At 34.2% G+C, this 22,089-nt stretch overlaps 1 long non-coding RNA gene across 1 annotated transcript; it reads right to left on the bottom strand.

Annotated features, from left to right (window-relative positions):
• Nucleotides 1–9,509: 9,509 nt before the first annotated feature.
• On the bottom strand, nucleotides 9,510–10,082 carry LOC131438550 (uncharacterized). The gene is made up of 2 exons (XR_009230953.1): nucleotides 9,807–10,082; nucleotides 9,510–9,720 (listed from the first exon to the last, which is right to left on the bottom strand). It is a non-coding gene; the product is annotated as an uncharacterized LOC131438550 (long non-coding RNA).
• Nucleotides 10,083–22,089: the final 12,007 nt, after the last annotated feature.

The raw sequence follows: 22,089 nt of genomic DNA, 5'->3' as shown, positions 1-22,089 counted from the left end.
GCACATCATAACAGTTCAAATCGCTGCAGCTACACATATTTTGTGATGCTGGGGAAAACGCGTACGGCTGTGCAGGACTGTTACGGGTAGTCGTGGATGGATGTGTAAAATGCTCGTTGGTCATGGCGCGCTCCAAGGTTGTACCATTAAAGTTATTAACTATACCCCGTTTAGAACTGCAAGCTGCTGTTTTGGCCCTGAGAATGATGAACACGATTCGATCTAACCATTCGTTGGATGTCCAACAAGTTTTCATGTGGACTGATTCGAGGACAGTACTTTCTTGGATCAAGTCAGATCCACGTAAATATCGTCAGTTGTAGGATTCAGAATAGGTGAAATTCTTAATCTGAAAAAAGTAACAGATTGGTATTGGGTTCCTTCCAAGCTTAATATTGCGGATTGCCTAACTAAATGGGGGCGATTTCCTGATATGACACCAGATGGTTCATGGTTTCGAGGAGAAGGCTTTCTTTATCAGCCACCGGAGTTTTGGCCAGAGCAAGAGGTAAATATACCAAACGGTGAAACGGAAATGAGGGCTGCGCACTTATTTCACGACATAATTCTAACAGAGCAATTTATAAACATCAAGGATATATTGAAATGGAGCGTATTAGTACGTGTAGCAGCCTGTTTGTATAGATTTATCGCCAACTGCCGAAAAAGTGTTCATGGTCAACCAATCGAAACACTAAAACCAACAGAGAACCAAAAAAGGTTGATAATCTCATCGATTTGCGCTACGAGAATACCGTTACAGCAGAAAGAATTTCAAAAAGCTGAGAGTTTATTATTCCGAATTGCTCAAAGTAACTCGTACGGTGACGAAATCAAAATATTTCGTAAGAACGAGAAATTACCTTACGATCAATGAATATCTCTAGATAAATCTAGCCCACTGTACATAATAGCTCCTCTATTCGATTCTTCAGGTGTACTTCGGTTAGAAGGACGAAGCAAAAATGCGGAATTCTTGCCGTTTTGATATGCGATTTCCGATTATTTTGCACAAAGACCATGCGGTTACAAAAAAATTAGTTCAGCATTTCCATGAACGATTCGGTCATGGTTATAGAGAAGCGATAAATACCGAAATCAAGCAACGGTTTTTAATTAATGGTCTTGGATCACTCGTGACAAAAGTTGAAAAGGAATGTATTCGATGTAAAATTCTCAATTTTCATTTCGCAAAAGAGTAAATCTATGTTTAATTTCTTTTTGTAAATCCTTAACAATGTTTTTCATAGCAGGATCACGAGAACGTTGATATTGTCGTCGACGAACATTCTTCAACCGAATGAGCAGTTGAAGATTGTCATCGATGATAAGAGAATTTAATTTAGTTTGAGCTTTGGGAACTGAAAAATTTCTAGCTTCAATAATGTAATGATTCAAATTATCAATTGCTGTGTCGATGTCCGCAGAACTTTCTAAAATAGTTTCATGATCCACATGATTTTCAATGTGAGATCTGTAAGCCAACCAATTAGCTCTATGATAGTTGAATATAGAACTAATTGGATTAATTATAGCTTCGTCTGATTAATTATAGCTGAGTCTGAATGTTACAGGAAGATGATCTGAGTCAAAGTCAGCATGTGTAATCGGTTCACTACAAATGTGACTTTGATCCGTTAGAACCAGATCAATTGTAGACTGGGTTTTCACGGAAGAGAAACAAGTAGGATTACTGGGATGAAGAACTGTGAAGTAACCAGCTGAGAGTGGATTATGAAGTATTCTACCATTGCTGTTATTTTGCCCACAATTCCACTGGACATGCTTAGCATTTAAGTCCCCTATTACGAAAAATTTCGGTCGATATCTTGTGAGTTTTTGCAAATCGCCTTTAAAGATTTGTAATTGTTCGCCGGTACATTGGAATGGCAAATATGCTCCAGCGATGAAATAAATTCCATGAATGGTTTCAACTTCGATTCCCAAGCTTTCAATAACTTTAGTATTGAAAGAAGGTAAAATTCGATGTTTAATTTGCCGTTGGACAAAAATGGCAACTCCACCACCCATTCCAGTAAACCTGTCAAATCGATGAACCACATAATGTGAATTACTTTTCAATTTGACATTTGGTTTAAGAAAAGTTTCTGTCACAATGGCAACATGAATTTTATGAATTTTGAGAAAATTATAAAATTCATCTTCACTCGATTTCAAAGATCGAGCATTCCAATTTAAAATATTCAAATAATTATTTAACATCACTGTTAAATTTTAAATTCATTATAATATTATTTGCAAATTTCCATCCGATTTGAAATGCTTCAAAAAGTGATGAAGTCGAATTTATTTGGATGATCATTTGAAAAAGTTGATCTTGTAGGTAGATCATTTTATTTTCAGTTATATCGCCTAAATCGACTTCATTTAAAGAAGCGAATGGCATTGAAGGAATATTTGTAGGTAGACTGCCATTAGAAGAAGATGATTTGGCCGGTCTACCTATTAATCAATTGTTTTCGTTAGAAGATGAACTGCAAGGCGGTCCTGTGTTTTGATTATTTACATTAGAAGAAATAGGTGATAGATTTCTACCTAATATACCAGCATAACTGACATTAGAAGAAGATGATGACGAGGTCGATCTACCTGTCAATAAATTGTTTTCGTTAGAAGACGAATTCGCAGGCGTACCTGTTTTTTGTTTTAAATTCGAAGAAATAGGTGCCTTAGAAGAATTAGGCGTGGCATTTGCAACGGTTTTTTGATTTACAGGTATGTTCTGTAAATTTAAGGTCGTTGATTTGACTTGTTGTCTAAGCGAACGAGCGTTTAAAAGTTTTTCCCTGACAGGACATTTCAAATAATTGGATTTATGATTTCCATCGCAATTTGAACATGAAAATTTATCAGTGGTTTCATTCATTGGACAAACGTCTTTCGAATGCAATTTACCACAATTCAAACACCGTATATCCATATGACAATTTTTGGTTCCATGACCGAAGCCTTGGCAACGACGACATTGCGTTAAGTTTGCAATACGATTATGCCGTTTATAATGTCCCCAATGAATTTTAATGTGGGAAATGAAACGTACTTTTTCTAAAGTTTTTAAATTGTTTACATCACTTCGATTGAAGTGTATTAGGTAAAGTTCATGGGAAATTCCAGAGCGTGGTTTAGAAGTACCATTTGCTCTTTTTTTCATAAGTATTACTTGGGAAGGGGCAAAACCAAGCAATTCTATTAGTTCATTTTTAATTTCATCAATACTTTGATCATTTGATAAGCCTTTCAAGACAGCCTTGAAGGGTCTGCCTGATTTTATATCATATGAATAAAATTTATGAAGTTTCTCGGACAAATATCGAATAAGACGTTCGTAATCTTCCAATCCATCAACCAAGACTCGACATTCTCCTCTTCGTCCGATTTGAAATGAGACTTTTACTTCCGGGAGAAAAGTAGAAAGCTCAGTACGGAATGCTTTGAAGTCGGAAATCATCACCGTCACTGGTGGCATAGATTGTTGTTTCTTCCCAGAACGACAAGCTACAATCGGATTCAGGAAGAATCTCATAAATATTGTTAGACGGTATAGGATCAACGGAAGGGAAATCCGTCCGTTGTCTTTTGTTTTTAAGTTCAGATTCTATAAGATCGTGAATGTTATTAGAAAAATGTTGAATAACGGATTGTGATTTATTCCGTATTGAATTATTTTTAGCCTTAGGCTTGTTGCCTTTCCGGTTGGACGCAGGCATTTTTGAATGAATGGAATTTTGAATTTTGAATTTTGAATAATAGTTCTTTGAATAGCTAGCCTTAAAAAAGGCTGATTAATTTCTTAGTCACTCTAATATCACTCTTTGTATCACTTAGTCACTCTAATATCACTCTTTGTATAGCCTTGAGAAAGGCTGACTAATTGTTAGTCTTTAAAAAAAACTATTAGTGATTCAGGTAGCCTTGAAAAAGACTGAAGCCTTGAATCAATGAAACTCTAGGTAGCCAGAAAAAATTTCCAGGAGCCTCTCTTCCTCAGAACGCGTTCTGATTGGCTGGTGTTGACATGGATCAAATGAAACAGGTTTTTCAATAGTGTACTATTGAAATAATTCAATGCTTTTGCTCTACACGTTTAAATTGAAAAATTTCGATTCTATTGGTAGTTAGATTATATAAATCCTTTCACAGATCACTGAGCTATGAGCTTTCAAAATACGAGAAAGGCAAACGCGCCTTATGAATTTCCTCTTTGATACTCGTTTATACCAAACATTTCAGAAAAGTTTAATTTTGAATTATTTGAGACTATGTCACGAAACTGAAAATTTTATCATAAAATTGTGATCATATTTTCGATGGCATGTCGCAAGAATTATGTTGATTCATTATATACAACAGGAGATATTCACGATCAAAAACTTATCACTCTCTCAGAGGGTGAATTTTGAAAAGGTGCCCCATAGTAAAGTAAGTCGTATTCACGACAAAAATTACCGAACAATCAGTTAGATTCATTTGGTTTACAGTTTACGGTAGTTGTTTGACAGTTCAGCAATTACCGAACGATCGGTAATCAATTTAATTACCGCACGTTCAGCTGTTGAGAATTCGGTAAAAAATTACCGCATTCTGCGAAATTTTCTAAGTGTGTGGTAGAATGAAAATTGGTCAAAGTTTGACAAGAAGGTTTTAATTCTACCATGGTTCTACTGCATACTCTTGGAATAAGGTAAACCATCAATGGATGAAATCTGAGTTTTTTTTCTTTTTGAAAGCGTCTTTTTTTTAGGATTGCTATGGAGATGGAAACCAACAAAGTTCTGAAACTATATTCCAATGCAGAACTTTGTCATCTGCATACCTTGCTGCAGATTTTTAGTGTACAAAATAATAATGTTCTTACTATCAATCAATTTGATTGTAAATAAAAATATTATTTTAAATAATCGTGGAAAATTATTTTGAAAACATTACTTTTACAGACAATAAATGACAAAAAACAGAAGCACTGGACGTTTTTACTTTTTACTATGATAGTTGAATATAGAACTAATTGGATTAATTATAGCTTCGTTGGAAAGTCTGAATGTTACAGGAAGTTGATCTGAGTCAAAGTCAGCATATGTAATCGGTTCACTACAAATGTGACTTTGATCCGTTAGAACCAGATCAATTGTAGACTGGGTTTTCACGGAAGAGAAACAAGTAGGATTACTGGGATGAAGAACTGGCTGGTTAAGCTGAGAGTTGATTATGAAGTATTCTACCATTGCTGTTATTTTGCCCACAATTCCACTGGACATGCTTAGCATTTAAGTCCCCTATTACGAAAAATTTCGGTCGATATCTTGTGAGTTTTTGCAAATCGCCTTTAAAGATTTGTAATTGTTCGCCGGTGCATTGGAATGGCAAATATGCTCCAGCGATGAAATAAATTCCATGAATGGTTTCAACTTTGATTCCCAAGCTTTCAATAACTTTAGTATTGAAAGAAGGTAAAATTCGATGTTTAATTTGCCGTTGGACAAAAATGGCAACTCCACCACCCATTCCAGTAAACCTGTCAAATCGATGAACCACATAATGTGAATTACTTTTCAATTTGACATTTGGTTTAAGAAAAGTTTCTGTCACAATGGCAACATGAATTTTATGAATTTTGAGAAAATTATAAAATTCATCTTCACTCGATTTCAAAGATCGAGCATTCCAATTTAAAATATTCAAATAATTATTTAACATCACTGTTAAATTTTAAATTCATTATAATATTATTTGCAAATTTCCATCCGATTTGAAATGCTTCAAAAAGTGATGAAGTCGAATTTATTTGGATGATCATTTGAAAAAGTTGATCTTGTAGGTAGATCATTTTATTTTCAGTTATATCGCCTAAATCGACTTCATTTAAAGAAGCGAATGGCATTGAAGGAATATTTGTAGGTAGACTGCCATTAGAAGAAGATGATTTGGCCGGTCTACCTATTAATAAATTGTTTTCGTTAGAAGATGAACTGCAAGGCGGTCCTGTGTTTTGATTATTTACATTAGAAGAAATAGGTGATAGATTTCTACCTAATATACCAGCATAACTGACATTAGAAGAAGATGATGACGAGGTCGATCTACCTGTCAATAAATTGTTTTCGTTAGAAGACGAATTCGTAGGCGTACCTGTTTTTTGTTTTAAATTCGAAGAAATAGGTGCCTTAGAAGAATTAGGCGTGGCATTTGCAACGGTTTTTTGATTTACAGGTATGTTCTGTAAATTTAAGGTCGTTGATTTGACTTGTTGTCTAAGCGAACGAGCGTTTAAAAGTTTTTCCCTGACAGGACATTTCAAATAATTGGATTTATGATTTCCATCGCAATTTGAACATGAAAATTTATCAGTGGTTTCATTCATTGGACAAACGTCTTTCGAATGCAATTTACCACAATTCAAACACCGTATATCCATATGACAATTTTTGGTTCCATGACCGAAGCCTTGGCAACGACGACATTGCGTTAAGTTTGCAATACGATTATGCCGTTTATAATGTCCCCAATGAATTTTAATGTGGGAAATGAAACGTACTTTTTCTAAAGTTTTTAAATTGTTTACATCACTTCGATTGAAGTGTATTAGGTAAAGTTCATGGGAAATTCCAGAGCGTGGTTTAGAAGTACCATTCACTCTTTTTTTCATAAGTATTACTTGGGAAGGGGCAAAACCAAGCAATTCTTTTAGTTCATTTTTATTTTCATCAATACTTTGATCATTTGATAAGCCTTTCAAGACAGCCTTGAAGGGTCTGCCTGATTTTATATCATATGAATAAAATTTATGAAGTTTCTCGGACAAATATCGAATAAGACGTTCGTAATCTTCCAATCCATCAACCAAGACTCGACATTCTCCTCTTCGTCCGATTTGAAATGAGACTTTTACTTCCGGGAGAAAAGTAGAAAGCTCAGTACGGAATGCTTTGAAGTCGGAAATCATCACCGTCACTGGTGGCATAGATTGTTGTTTCTTCCCAGAACGATTCAGGAAGAATCTCGTAAATATTGTTAGACGGTATAGGATCAACGGAAGGGAAATCCGTCCGTTGTCTTTTATTTTTAAGTTCAGATTCTATAAGATCGTGAATGTTATTAGAAAAATGTTAAATAACGGATTGTGATTTATTCCGTATTGAATTATTTTTAGCCTTAGGCTTGTTGCCTTTCCGGTTGGACGCAGGCATTTTTGAATGAATGGAATTTTGAATTTTGAATAATAGTTCTTTGAATAGCTAGCCTTAAAAAAGGCTGATTAATTCCTTAGTCACTCTAATATCACTCTTTGTATCACTTAGTCACTCTAATATCACTCTTTGTATCACTTAGTCACTCTAATATCACTCTTTGTATAGCCTTGAGAAAGGCTGACTAATTGTTAGTCTTTAAAAAAACTATTAGTGATTCAGGTAGCCTTGAAAAAGACTGAAGCCTTGAATCAATGAAACTCTAGGTAGCCAGAAAAAATTTCCAGGAGCCTCTCTTCCTCAGAACGCGTTCTGATTGGCTGGTGTTGACATGGATCAAATGAAACAGGTTTTTCAATAGTGTACTATTGAAATAATTCAATGCTTTTGCTCTACACGTTTAAACTGAAAAATTTCGATTCTATTGGTAGTTAGATTATATAAATCCTTTCACAGATCACTGAGCTATGAGCTTTCAAAATACGAGAAAGGCAAACGCGCCTTATGAATTTCCTCTTTGATACTCGTTTATACCAAACATTTCAGAAAAGTTTAATTTTGAATTATTTGAGACTATGTCACGAAACTGAAAATTTTATCATAAAATTGTGATCATATTTTCGATGGCATGTCGCAAGAATTATGTTGATTCATTATATACAACAGGAGATATTCACGATCAAAAACTTATCACTCTCTCAGAGGGTGAATTTTGAAAAGGTGCCCCATAGTAAAGTAAGTCGTATTCACGACAAAAATTACCGAACAATCAGTTAGATTCATTTTATTTACAGTTTACGGTAGTTGTTTGACAGTTCAGCAATTACCGAACGATCGGTAATCAATTTAATTACCGCACGTTCAGCTGTTGAGAATTCGGTAAAAAATTACCGCATTCTGCGAAATTTTCTAAGTGTGTGGTAGAATGAAAATTGGTCAAAGTTTGACAAGAAGGTTTTAATTCTACCATGGTTCTACTGCATACTCTTGGAATAAGGTAAACCATCAATGGATGAAATCTGAGTTTTTTTTCTTTTTGAAAGCGTCTTTTTTTTAGGATTGCTATGGAGATGGAAACCAACAAAGTTCTGAAACTATATTCCAATGCAGAACTTTGTCATCTGCATACCTTGCTGCAGATTTTTAGTGTACAAAATAATAATGTTCTTACTATCAATCAATTTGATTGTAAATAAAAATATTATTTTAAATAATCGTGGAAAATTATTTTGAAAACATTACTTTTACAGACAATAAATGACAAAAACAGAAGCACTGGACGTTTTTACTTTATCCGAATTTAACTTTTCTTAGTTTGCTTTGTTGATTTTATTGTGAAATCGTTTGGAAAAGTAATAACAGTTTTCAAGAGTGAAATAATTTTCATTTGAATGGAAACGTAAAAGTCGTGTATCCCACAGCAAACAATATCTTATAAGAAATTGATACTTTCAACTTTAAAGTTTTCTTATATTTTCTTGTATTTCTTATTTGCCAACCAATTCCACCGCGGAAACAATCGACTCTCATACCATGTTCACTTTAGGGCTGATATCACTTGATATACCGAGATGATATGCATATCATGTCGAAGTGTTCACATATGATCGAAATGATATCGTTTGACAATCAATGTATTATATTGAATGTTCTCATTTGAAATAAGATCACCTTTCTCTATTAAAATTGAATCAATAATTGAAGTCTTGCATTTTATGGTCTCCGAACGCCAGGGGTGGAATCATGTAAGGTGATTATCACCAGGTGACTATCACTTTTGAAAATTTGGAATCATGTAAGGTGATAATCACCCACTTCTGTCAACACTGCGAGAGGGCTCACTTAGCGCTTATATTTTGGAATCACGTAAGGTGATTGTCACCACTTAATCATCACCTTTATGTCAAAACACCGGTGATAGCTTTTTTGTTGTCACTTATCAGAATAATTCCTTTTGTATTTTTGCGTTCTTACAATATAGAAAATGAGTGCTGCTAAAAGGTGATATAAATTCGTTATTACTAAACATAGATAGGATGTTTATGTTTAATAACAGTGAGATTTTATATTTTGTGTTGCTAAACAAAAACAGTCGGAATCTAACCGCTCCAGATGAAGTGCAGACATGTAAATTTGATTGCACTGCCGTCGATTGCATCCACATATTCTTTTAAAATTGTTCGATAAATGAAATTCCTGCGATGTGTACGAAATAACAACTTCAATTGAATATCGTATAGCAAAGTGCAGCTCATATTATAATATTGATGTTTCGATGAACCCGTGAATGAAAAGCATTTCCCGTAAATCCTCAATGATTTCATTTATTTACTGTCGCACAAGGAAAATGAGTTCAGGCTACAACTATGGTTTAAAAAGGAAATTGCTTGTTTATTGTAATGCAAGAAGTAATGTTACTTCGAACGATAACGAACTTCTTAGACCATTCATTTTTAGCGCTGCACTGGTGCAGTGTAGTACCGACTATACTCGTTTTAACTCATCCTTTTTTGCCCTACACCGGTAGTGCCACCGTTGAATACGAAAACGATTTTAGTTTTTGCATTACACATAATTGTATTCGAAATTAATGTTGTATACCTTTCTTGAATGCATTGTGAGTGTTTTTACTAATACACATTTAATGTTTTTTGTTATTTTTTTGTACTTAATTAACAAAAAAAAACATTACATATGTATAATAAGATTTTTAATCTTTACGAAACAAAAACACGATTTTCAAAATTATATAAAAATAAATCGTTCAGAAAAAACATTTTGTCAACTTTAACGAACACTTTTGCATATCAAAATAAACACGAAAAACAAATCTAGTGTAACATATGAAACAAGCGTATGAACAACTAATTTCTTTATGAACCTTTCTGACAGCTCACTTACAATCACAAATGCTCATTCGCCTTTCGGAAATTAGTTTGTTTTCATTATGAATCACCTACCTTCAAGTAGTTTTAAGTACGACTCAGACGACCAGTCAACTTCCGTTAATGGGCGGAAAAACATTCTGTGAGGTTGACGTAGCATGTTAAAAAAAATCAATTCTAGTATTACATGACATTATATGACCGTATGACCTATTCATGTATTTTTAAGCCAGTTTGTCAGCGTTGTTAACATTATGTGGTTTATTAAAAATTATGAAGCTTGTGCTAGAACATGGGTAGATTAATGAAAAGAATTGAAAATTAAACTTTCAGATTTTTGAATATTATGTGGGTATACGCCACTTTCATATATTACTCTTTCTAATTTCAACGGTATACGCCATTTTCATATTTAACTTCTGAACGATTGACGTTTCTTGACAGGTGATATATGGGTGAAGTTAGCTCAATCACCGGTGATGGTGATCAGAGATGCCATTTATACAGATTAATCTGTATTATACAGATTTTTACACCCTCATACAGATTACAGATTTTATACAGATTCCCCAAATTTAATACAGATTTATACAGATTTCACAAAAAGTTTTAAAGAAAAATTAAACTGCTTTCGTCTGAGCTATCTTTTAGCATTTGATTGCAGTGACGAGATGAAAGTTTATTATTCAACGGACAAATCACAAATTGAAGTAAAAATTTGTGTGTAGATATTTGATGATCAACATTTAGACAGAATGAGTACGAGAAAGCATAGCCAAAGCGAGTAATGCACTTACAGTAAATTGAAAGGACCTTGTCAGAGGTAAAGCTGAGCAGATTTATCGCTTGCACTCTAACATGTCCCCTTTTGCTTGCTGAATTAGCAGGGCCTTTTGGCTTGCTGATATTAGCAGACCAACAGAGAGAAGCATACTCCTCTTTTGGTCTGCTAATGTCATCCACCAGCTCGGTTCAGCTTCTTGCGTTTATTGCGTTTGCTTGCATATTAAGCCAACTTTTAAATCTAGAAAAGTATATGGAATTGAAATTTAATTGTGGTTGAAAAAACATTCATATTAAATTCCGTCTTTACATATTTTCATGAACTACGAAGATATGAAAAATAAATGCTCAATGAAACTCTCATTCTTTAATCTTTAATCTGTTGAGAAATTTTATTTTAGTAGTGAATACAGATAAATACAGATTTTTTATACAGGGTAATACAGATTTTCTCTGAAAATATCTGGCATCTCTGATGGTGATAGTAAAAGTGATCACCTTCGGTGATTCCAAACATTCTGGTGATCACCTCTTTATCACCAGGAGGTGATAGTCACTTATCACCTAACATGATTCCACCCCAGTATTCGTTGAAAAATTCGAAATTATAATGAGTGTTTATTGTCACTCTCAAAGTGACGTTCATAAATGAGTGCGTTCAATGCCATTATCCGTGTTGCTAGTTGCGATTTTTGACAACTCGACATGATATCGTACATGATATCCCGGATATCATGCCAAAATGATAATACGCGTTGACATCAAATTGTATGGGATATCAAGTGATATTGCACATGATATCATCGGATATCAAGTATATCCGTATATCACTATTAAGGTAGCGCTTCGCCGTGGTCACGGGAGTTCGCTGCCTATCCCGGGGTTTCACGCACTTTACCCAAAATTGTGAGAAAACGGGGAAGAAAACGGAAATTCCAAGAACATACGATTCTAGATAATTAATTTTTCTATCGATTCGTATATAAATTGTGCCTGATAAACATTTTTATCGAAAGATTTCGTGCGAGTTATAAAAATAAATGAGTTTTTCCTTATTCTTTCGCACGCACACAATGTCAACGCATGCATTGGGGTGTGCAAAATGCTACATGCGGTAAACGCTAACAACATTTCTTTTGTTTTCGTTGTCCGTTCTCTCTGCGTAAACGTTGAATATAGATGAGTAGAAAATGTAAGTAAGTGTTACTACTTTGTAAAAAAATTTCTATTCATGTTTCAGTAGAACCAGAAATCAGTAATGATTTTCATCGCTACTAGCTTTGACGCTTTGTTGAAAACGTAGCACATCCCTACATATGCGAGTTGTTTATAGCGAGAAAAGGAAAAAAGAAAACCAAATTTTAACAAAACTCACACGAAATCTCGCGAAAGAAAAGCTTTCTAACTGATATTTTTCGCCAAATGCATAGTAAAATCATTTACCTACAATCGTATGTTTTTTATTTTTCGTTAATCGGGTTAGTATTTTAGAAATTTGCAATTTAGGGTGAAATTTCAGCGACAAAGCAAGAGGAAGCTGTGAGTTGTCTTGCTTCGGCCTGACCACGGCGAAGCGCTACCTTAAATAGCCATTTAATAGAACCAAAAATTCTTATAGCTTTATATCTGCAATCTGGAAGCTCATCTGTTGTAAATCAATCATAATTTAGCTTACATAATGCACACATAAATAAGCATGATCCATGAATCTAGCCGTATATTTTGCCCAAATCGGTCCTAATTCAGTCTCAAGGGCAAATCAAAACTCGAAAAAACTGTCGAAATTACAATGGTTAGATGCAAAGCCTCCCTGATGAATCGGGTGAAAGTGCTGATCGGTTTATAATATAATTATTATAAATATAATAACAAGTATGCGAAAGAAAAACAAATTAAAATTTGAACAAATATATTTTTAGTTTTATTAAATAAATGATTTTTATCTTCACTGTTATTTTGTATTTTCTTCTTTCAATGTTCCAACGAAATTTCAAAAAAAAATCAAGTGTCATTGAAATGTTTAAAAATGGAACTTGAGCATAATTAGTTTTTTTTTATTGTAGATCATTTGCATTTTAAATAATTTTCATTTCCAGCTGTATAATTTCAATATTGATTCATATTAATATCATTTGCATTAAAAGGACTACGTAATACAAAAACTCAATGAAAATCTTAATATCATCCTACAATGGGTGTAGATTAAATTCATTCGGTTTATGGCATGCGGTTATATGTACGAACATCATACACACTACAAAATGAATAGTATTTCCTATATGGCTGCTGTGATGACTAATTCAAGAATCATCTACATTTTGAAATCTGTCAATATACAAGTTTATGTGTTTCAAACCAATTTTCAGTGATATTCATACAAATCCGTTTTATTTTGACAGAGGGGAAATTGAATGGCCGACTTATTAAAACCATCTGAAAGTCGTTGTGGGAATCAAGTCAAATATGGATAGAAATGCTTAGTGTGACCACAGTGTGGAACACAACAGTTCATTCTTCTCGTAAAACTAAACACTCTTTCGAGTTTACACTAATCTAACAAATCTTGTTTATTCACTTAAATTCACTTTAAAAAAACGGCTTGATACTGATTTTAATTACACAGTGCTGCCACTATAAACATTTATTACAAATGAAATTGAAAAAAAGTGAAACATTCTCTGAAAATTTTCATTTTCATTGGTGAGCTAAAATTATACATTTCAATAAACTTGGTTTTTCACCGTCACTGCTAACCTCAATCGGATGAACACATTTTGACGTCGTCGTTTTGACAGTCCAGCAGTACTGTTTGTAAACAGAATTTTTTTTGTTTGTCTGTTGACAAAAAGGATGAGATCATTTACGGTGCATATCGCCTACATAGAGTATTAAAACATTTGTTCACGATTGGATACGGTATGTTTTTCAGATTTATTAAATAAAAGTGACTAGTTGCAAAGTGTAAAGACGATAGCTTAAGGTGTGTTCTTCGATTTTTGTTTAAGCTTGTTTGTAAACAGTACCGCTGAATTGTCAAAGATGAATCTTTATTCACTTGTGACGTCACGATAAAAAATCTATTGAGCGGGTAGCAACAACAAAAGCAGCCAATCAGAAACTGGTCCATTTTGGAACAAAAGCAGCCCCCCCAGTTGTCAGGTCGTGTCTTAGATTTTCACATGCGCATACAGATTTAATGCAATTTTCCTTAATTAAATACAGATTTCATAAACAGTAAAAGAAGAGAAGATTAAACTTTTTAGTCTAATCTATCTATTAGTATTTGATTGGCACGTTGTCGTAAAGCTGAATTACCAGTAGCGACACCTGACAATGAATTATGGAACCCAAAAAAGGCGGATTCTTTCGAAAATTTTCATATCGGCAGTCGTGATTTGCAACGTTTTTATCGTTTGTTCAATAGTACAAATAGATATCAATGATTACTACTATTTTTGTTAGTGTAAACTACGATTAAACATGGAAAATCTTCAGAAATGTGTGAAATTCTCTAAGGTTAGATTTTTTCGGATCAACATGTTTTTAAACAGAAACCAGTGTAATGTTGATTTCTCGAGTAATAGAATGTATAGCGATCGAGTACTATTTATTTTCGATACTTTATTTGTTATTTCCAATTATTTGGAAAATGGTATCAAACCAAGTTTAATGCTCTATTCTGAATAAACGATAAATCACAGACTAACAGACATGACAGTATGAGTAAATTCTTATAAAAATAATTTTTCGTGATGCACTAGTTCCACCTATATTGTACTGCGCGAACTATTTACTATCTGTACACCCCTTGTGGTATGTAAAAGTTTTTTTTACTAGTTGGTTTCCCCTCGTTTGTCAACAGCGATCAGCTGCTTGCAGGGATGCCTGATTTCATCGAAATATTCGAAAAGGAATCGTCACAATAAGTTATTGGATTACGTTGATAATATATTTAACTTTTTCGCGATGTTGGAAGGTAACCATTTATTTGACTCAACGTTGCTCATCTAGACTATTTTTTATTGTGTTGGTAATTTTCACCCGAAATTAAGTGGCGGCAGACCAGAAGCAAGTAAATATTGTAACAAAACAGGTTCGATTTTGTATTTCGTTGGAAAATGAGAAGTAGGCACAATTATGTATATGGTTTTGGCAATATGTATTAAATCTGTATCCTGCATGAAATTCGCATGGACGTATACAAATTAATACATTACTGGTGATTCTGTATAAATGGCAACTCTGTTGGTAAATGAAAAAAATAAACACAGTCTAGATGACAGACAGGATGTTTTTGATAGGGTAACGTGGCGCCATCATGACGCATGTGAGTACTGTCCCAAATAAAGGAATATTCGAAATGACCGTTAAAATGATTGAAGAATTTAATTTGAGTGTCCTGTCTGTTAGTCTGTGGATAAATTTCGCACAATGAATTAAGATCAACATTACTACCTCAGAGTACAAACTTTTTCTTTAACTTCAACTATGATTTTTCATATGAATTTGACGTTTTTATAAAAAAAAAAAACGTTGAAAAGGTGGAGTAATGGCACGTTGTAGCAAAGCTGATTTACCGGTTGCGACACCTGCCAATGAAAAATGGAACCAAGAAAAGGAGGATTCTTTCGGAAATTTTCATATCAGCAGTAGTGATTTGCAACATTTTTATGGTTTATTCAATAGTACAAATAGATTTCAGCTATAAAAGTACACTCGGAGTAGAAGAAAATCGATTTCAAAGTGATTACTACTACTTTTGTTAGTGTAAACTACGATTAAACATGGAAAATCTTCAGAAATGTGTGAAATTCTCTAAGGTTAGATTTTTTTCGGATCAACATTTTTTTAAACAGAAACCAGTGTAATGTTGATTTCTCGAGTACTAGAATGTATAGCAATCAAGTACTATTCATTTTGGATACTTTATTTGTTATTTCCAGGCATTTGCAAAATGGCATCAAACCAAGTTTAATGCTATATTCTGAATAAACGGTAGATTTCGCACAATGAACTAAGATCAACATTACCACCTCAGAGTAAAAACTTTTTCTTTAACTTCTACTATGATTTTTCAGATAAATTTGCCCGTTTTCATAAGAAATCGTTGAAAAGGTGGAGTAATTAGAAATTTTCCTACCGATTTGACAGCTCTTGCTGAAAGTATCATCTCCAACCCATACACAACCTGACAGAAATGAACCTGTTTCATATATGTTCCACTGAATTCAGAATGGCGCTAGAGTACCTAAACAATACGAGTGCAATGAATTACGAAACAAAAACATTACAAGATATTATTTTTACGTTTCGTCTTTGACTCATCAGTGCAGAGCAGTTCAAATTGAACAGCTTAGTGCTAAACTCGGCAGTTCAATTTGAACCGCTAAGCAGACGTGAAGTTTCTGCTACTTACAGAACACTTTTTGTTTTGCAACGGAGTGCAATGTCTTTTCTGACGTGCCGAACGAAAACGTGTTTTCGACTATTTCTGGCCGATGCAGGTATGGTCATTTAGGGGTTAGCCAAATTTTGTGCTAGGGCACATAACCGTTTTTATTATTTTTACGTTTCGTCTTTGACTCATCAGTGCAGAGCAGTTCAAATTGAACTGCTTAGTGCTAAACTCGGCAGTTCAATTTGAACCGCTAAGCAGACGTAAAGTTTCTGCTACTTACAGAACACTTTTTGTTTTGCAACGGAGTGCAATGTCTTTTCTGACGTGCCGAACGAAAACGTGTTTTCGACTATTTCTGGCCGATGCAGGTATGGTCATTTAGGGGTTAGCCAAATTTTGTGCTAGGGCACATAACCGTTTTTATTATTTTTACGTTTCGTCTTTGACTCATCAGTGCAGAGCAGTTCAAATTGAACTGCTTAGTGCTAAACTCGGCAATTCAATTTGAACCGCTAAGCAGACGTAAAGTTTCTGCTACTTACAGAACACTTTTTGTTTTGCAACGGAGTGCAATGTCTTTTCTGACGTGCCGAACGAAAACGTGTTTTCGACTATTTCTGGCCGATGCAGGTATGGTCATTTAGGGGTTAGCCAAATTTTGTGCTAGGGCACATAACCGTTTTTATTATTTTTACGTTTCGTCTTTGACTCATCAGTGCAGAGCAGTTCAAATTGAACTGCTTAGTGCTAAACTCGGCAGTTCAATTTGAACCGCTAAGCAGACGTAAAGTTTCTGCTACTTACAGAACACTTTTTGTTTTGCAACGGAGTGCAATGTCTTTTCTGACGTGCCGAACGAAAACGTGTTTTCGACTATTTCTGGCCGATGCAGGTATGGTCATTTAGGGGTTAGCCAAATTTTGTGCTAGGGCACATAACCGTTTTTATTATTTTTACGTTTCGTCTTTGACTCATCAGTGCAGAGCAGTTGCTTAGCGGTTCAAATTGAACTGCCGAGTTTAGCACTAAGCAGTTCAATTTGAACTGCTCTGCACTGATGAGTCAAAGACGAAACGTAAAAATAATAAAAACGGTTATGTGCCCTAGCACAAAATTTGGCTAACCCCTAAATGACCATACCTGCATCGGCCAGAAATAGTCGAAAACACGTTTTCGTTCGGCACGTCAGAAAAGACATTGCACTCCGTTGCAAAACAAAAAGTGTTCTGTAAGTAGCAGAAACTTTACGTCTGCTTAGCGGTTCAAATTGAACTGCCGAGTTTAGCACTAAGCAGTTCAATTTGAACTGCTCTGCACTGATGAGTCAAAGACGAAACGTAAAAATAATAAAAACGGTTATGTGCCCTAGCACAAAATTTGGCTAACCCCTAAATGACCATACCTGCATCGGCCAGAAATAGTCGAAAACACGTTTTCGTTCGGCACGTCAGAAAAGACATTGCACTCCGTTGCAAAACAAAAAGTGTTCTGTAAGTAGCAGAAACTTTACGTCTGCTTAGCGGTTCAAATTGAACTGCCGAGTTTAGCACTAAGCAGTTCAATTTGAACTGCTCTGCACTGATGAGGCAAAGACGAAACGTAAAAATAATAAAAACGGTTATGTGCCCTAGCACAAAATTTGGCTAACCCCTAAATGACCATACCTGCATCGGCCAGAAATAGTCGAAAACACGTTTTCGTTCGGCACGTCAGAAAAGACATTGCACTCCGTTGCAAAACAAAAAGTGTTCTGTAAGTAGCAGAAACTTTACGTCTGCTTAGCGGTTCAAATTGAATTGCCGAGTTTAGCACTAAGCAGTTCAATTTGAACTGCTCTGCACTGATGAGTCAAAGACGAAACGTAAAAATAATAAAAACGGTTATGTGCCCTAGCACAAAATTTGGCTAACCCCTAAATGACCATACCTGCATCGGCCAGAAATAGTCGAAAACACGTTTTCGTTCGGCACGTCAGAAAAGACATTGCACTCCGTTGCAAAACAAAAAGTGTTCTGTAAGTAGCAGAAACTTTACGTCTGCTTAGCGGTTCAAATTGAACTGCCGAGTTTAGCACTAAGCAGTTCAATTTGAACTGCTCTGCACTGATGAGTCAAAGACGAAACGTAAAAATAATAAAAACGAAAAAATAGTAATAAAAACGGTTATGTGCCCTAGCACAAAATTTGGCTAACCCCTAAATGATTACAAGATAAACCAGTACTTTATTACGTTATTTACGGTCACTGTGTATGCGTCCAGCATTTTTAAAAGGAGCGTAATTTTTATATTGTGACTCACGCAAGAACTCCTGAATAAAATGAAAATATAGAGACTTTTTCCAACAGCGCTGCATAGCAATAAACTCATCACTAACACACGTCATAAATCTCCAAACATGCGTATTTGTAATCTTTCTATATTTTAATTCACTTTGCCCGACGTCTTTCCAAGTAAACACGACGCATTATAATTTTGTATTAATTCAGCTTTTAAAATTCGCGTAAAATTTGATTAAATGCAGCGGAGTTGTACATGTTTTTAAAATGTTATTATAAAGCGGAAAAGGGCGTTTATTAGACTCTTATAGGATTATTACTCTTATAGTTACTATTAAAGTTTCGTTGCTCCAAAATATAGCATTGAATGTCGATATATAGCACGGCGGAAGGTTGTTGTAAAATTATGCTCAGTTACATTTTGAATGCAAATTTAATGCACATTGCTTTGAAGTATGTAGGATTAGTGCAATTATACATTAACAATGTAAAAATAGAGTTGTAAATGTGCAGTGATATAATGCATATGGTTACTTGGGTTCTCTTTGTTAAGAAAAGATAACTATTTATAATAATTGATAGAGTTAGAAATGAAGTGTTTTTTGAAATGTGGTGAGTGACTAAAGGTCACCTAACGTATTTAGTCGTATCAATAAAAACGCAAGGAATTATTAGCCATTGGTAGGAATATTCGTTATCATTGGATGATCTTCTAACGACACGGATAAAAATAAGGGAACGGTAGATTTAATCTTGGTTTGCAAATTACTAGTATTGTTCTTCAAGATTCATTGTTCATCACGCAGAAAAATTTATTTTAAATTTTAATATATTACACTTTGAATTCAAAGATATTTTATTTTGAATCAGCGCTTATTTTCATTTTCCTTTGATTCAAATACATTTGATATTTACTTCAAAGCAAATTATTTTTATTTCTACGCACACAGAAATAAACAAAATAAACATTAAATTCAAATATATTGTGTTTTGAATTCAAATATATTTTATTTCCACCTGAATTTCATTTCACTTAGAATCAAATACAATTGTTATTTGATTCAAACAAAATAATTTTGTTTCTAAAATCATTTCACTTTGATTTAAATACAATTGTTATTTGATTCAAAGCAAATTAGTTTTGTTTCTAAAATCAGGCTTTCGGGCGACAGTGTGTAGATTCAATGATGTTTTTTTTAATTCAATAAATTGTTATTTGAAAAGAATTTTTGACTAATTATTGTAAATTAATTTTTTATTTATTATTGAATGCATTTTGTGCGCTCAGTTGAGTACGGTTGCGGTATTGACTCCTCTGATTCCTATCGTTCAATAATTTCCAAAAGCTCTACTGTGAAACCGCTGTCTGGAATGAATACAAATGTTAGATAAGAATTCATAACCTACCTATCCTATGAAAGCACTCACTATCAGGGATGTCAGGTTCACAGATTAATCTGTGTTTCACAGATTTTGAGTTTTGTGCACAGATTTGAAAACTGACACAGATTTTCACAGATTTCTGAGAATGATCACAGATTTTCACAGATTCTTGAATAAATCACAGATTTTCACAGATTTTGGAAATGGAGTACAGTTCACCAGGTGGAAATGGAGTACAGTTCACCAGGAAAAAGGTACAGAGCGTGGTAGTAGTGAGACCCTTTTTTTTTTTTTTGCTCGCTAAACGGAATTCGATGTGCTGAAATAGTACGGAAAATGGATGGTGAGACCTTTTTTTTTTTTTTTTTTGCTCACCAAATTTGTTTTTGAACTGCTATGGGGGTACGGAAAACGGTCACAGATTTTCACAGACAGGTTTTGGGTTTCAACACAGATTTTTGAAAAAATGACCTGGCATCTCTGCTCACTATAGTATCGCACAATTCGATCGATTTCAATCTTAGCCAAAGTTGTGTTAAATTTCATAAAATCAGCCAGTACAAACGTTTGATTCAATGAAAATGTTTTAGAATCAATAATCTCTGGCATTTGATTCAAGGACGAAAAGTTTCAATCCAAGAATTTGAATCTAAGACTAAGTACATTTAATTCAATTAAACTCAAGCGTCAACATATTATCTTATTCGAATCTATTCAACGACATATTTGATTCAAATACATTTAATGTACTGTAACAAGCATTTGAATCAAATACATTTTTGATTTGTTTCAATAAAATTTGGATATTTGAATCCATATCTCAATATATTTGAATCTAATATACTTTGCCACACTAAATTTGATTCAAAAAGTGTTTTATTAGATTTAAATTTTAGTTCAAAAATTGTTTTATTTGATTCAAAAAATTGTTTGAAGTTGACTTAAAGAGTCAATATATTAGAATCTAATGTGTTCTATTTCCCTGCGTGATTGAAATGTGATGAAAAATTATATTTACACTAAACCATAGTAACTTATCATCATAATTTTTTTTATTATTGTCAAAAAATGCCAGCAAAATTTATTTTCCTTATTTAAATTTAAAAATTTAAGCCGCAAATTGTCTCAAAACAGATACGTTATTTTCAAATGTTATTCCATTTACGACGTCATCCCCCTTGTGAGGAATTCTGGCAACCGTCAGAAGGCTGGCTGCATTCACGACGTAAAATACACTGGTGGCGTCATAAGACAGTTTTGGTTGTGTTGGTAATTTTCTCACGAAATTAAGTATGGCGCGCCGGGATTCAAGCATGTAAACATAAACAAACGACCATTTCAGATCGGGATTTCACTTCTAAGTAACTCCAGTTGTCGCGCAGCCTGGCGAATCTTTGGCAATCATTGAAAATGTGGACATTTTTTCTTCAAGAGCTTGCAAGGTAACGTCGAAATATAGAAAATTTTACACACATCCGATTCTGTTCATTTCGTCGGAGGAAGGATTTGGCGGATCGCACTGTGGTATCTATTACAGTTATTATGAATAATGGAGTGATTGTGCTGTGGGTGGCATTTCAAATGCAGGTGATGAAAACGATTGAAACATCCCGGCACAAAACACCGCATTTCACTGTCAATATTTTCGCAAACAGAACCAACTCTAAATATTTTCATAAAAGCAACTCCCGAAACGTCATTTGTTTATGTTTTTTCTTCTTCACGTCTCTCTGTTATTCCAAATTAAAATGACAACCGCACTAACACATAGAAAAACGTGATCACCAGGTATTTTACATCGTGGGCTGCATTCCGGCTGCGGTCAAAATTGTAATTTTTTACATTCGACTTCATTTGATATTCGTCAATCTCTAAACAAGCAGTGCCTCTACATTTCAGTTTTGCGACAATGTGCCAATTGCAGTAACAAGATAAAAGTTTAATTGGCAAATTGTCGCAAAGCTAATTTACCGGTAGGGACACCTGCCAATGAAAAATGGAACCAAGAAAAGGAGGATTCTTTCGGAAATTTTCATATCGGCAGTAGTAATTTGCAACATTTTTGTCGTTTATTCAAGAGTACAAATAGATATTAGCAACAAAAGTACACTCGGAGTAGAAGAAAATCGATTTCAAAGTGATTACTACTACTTTTTTTA

The sequence above is a fragment of the Malaya genurostris genome, chromosome 3, assembly GCF_030247185.1.
Source record: "Malaya genurostris strain Urasoe2022 chromosome 3, Malgen_1.1, whole genome shotgun sequence".
NCBI lineage: Eukaryota > Metazoa > Arthropoda > Insecta > Diptera > Culicidae > Malaya > Malaya genurostris.
This window is presented reverse-complemented; position numbering and strand designations above follow the sequence as displayed.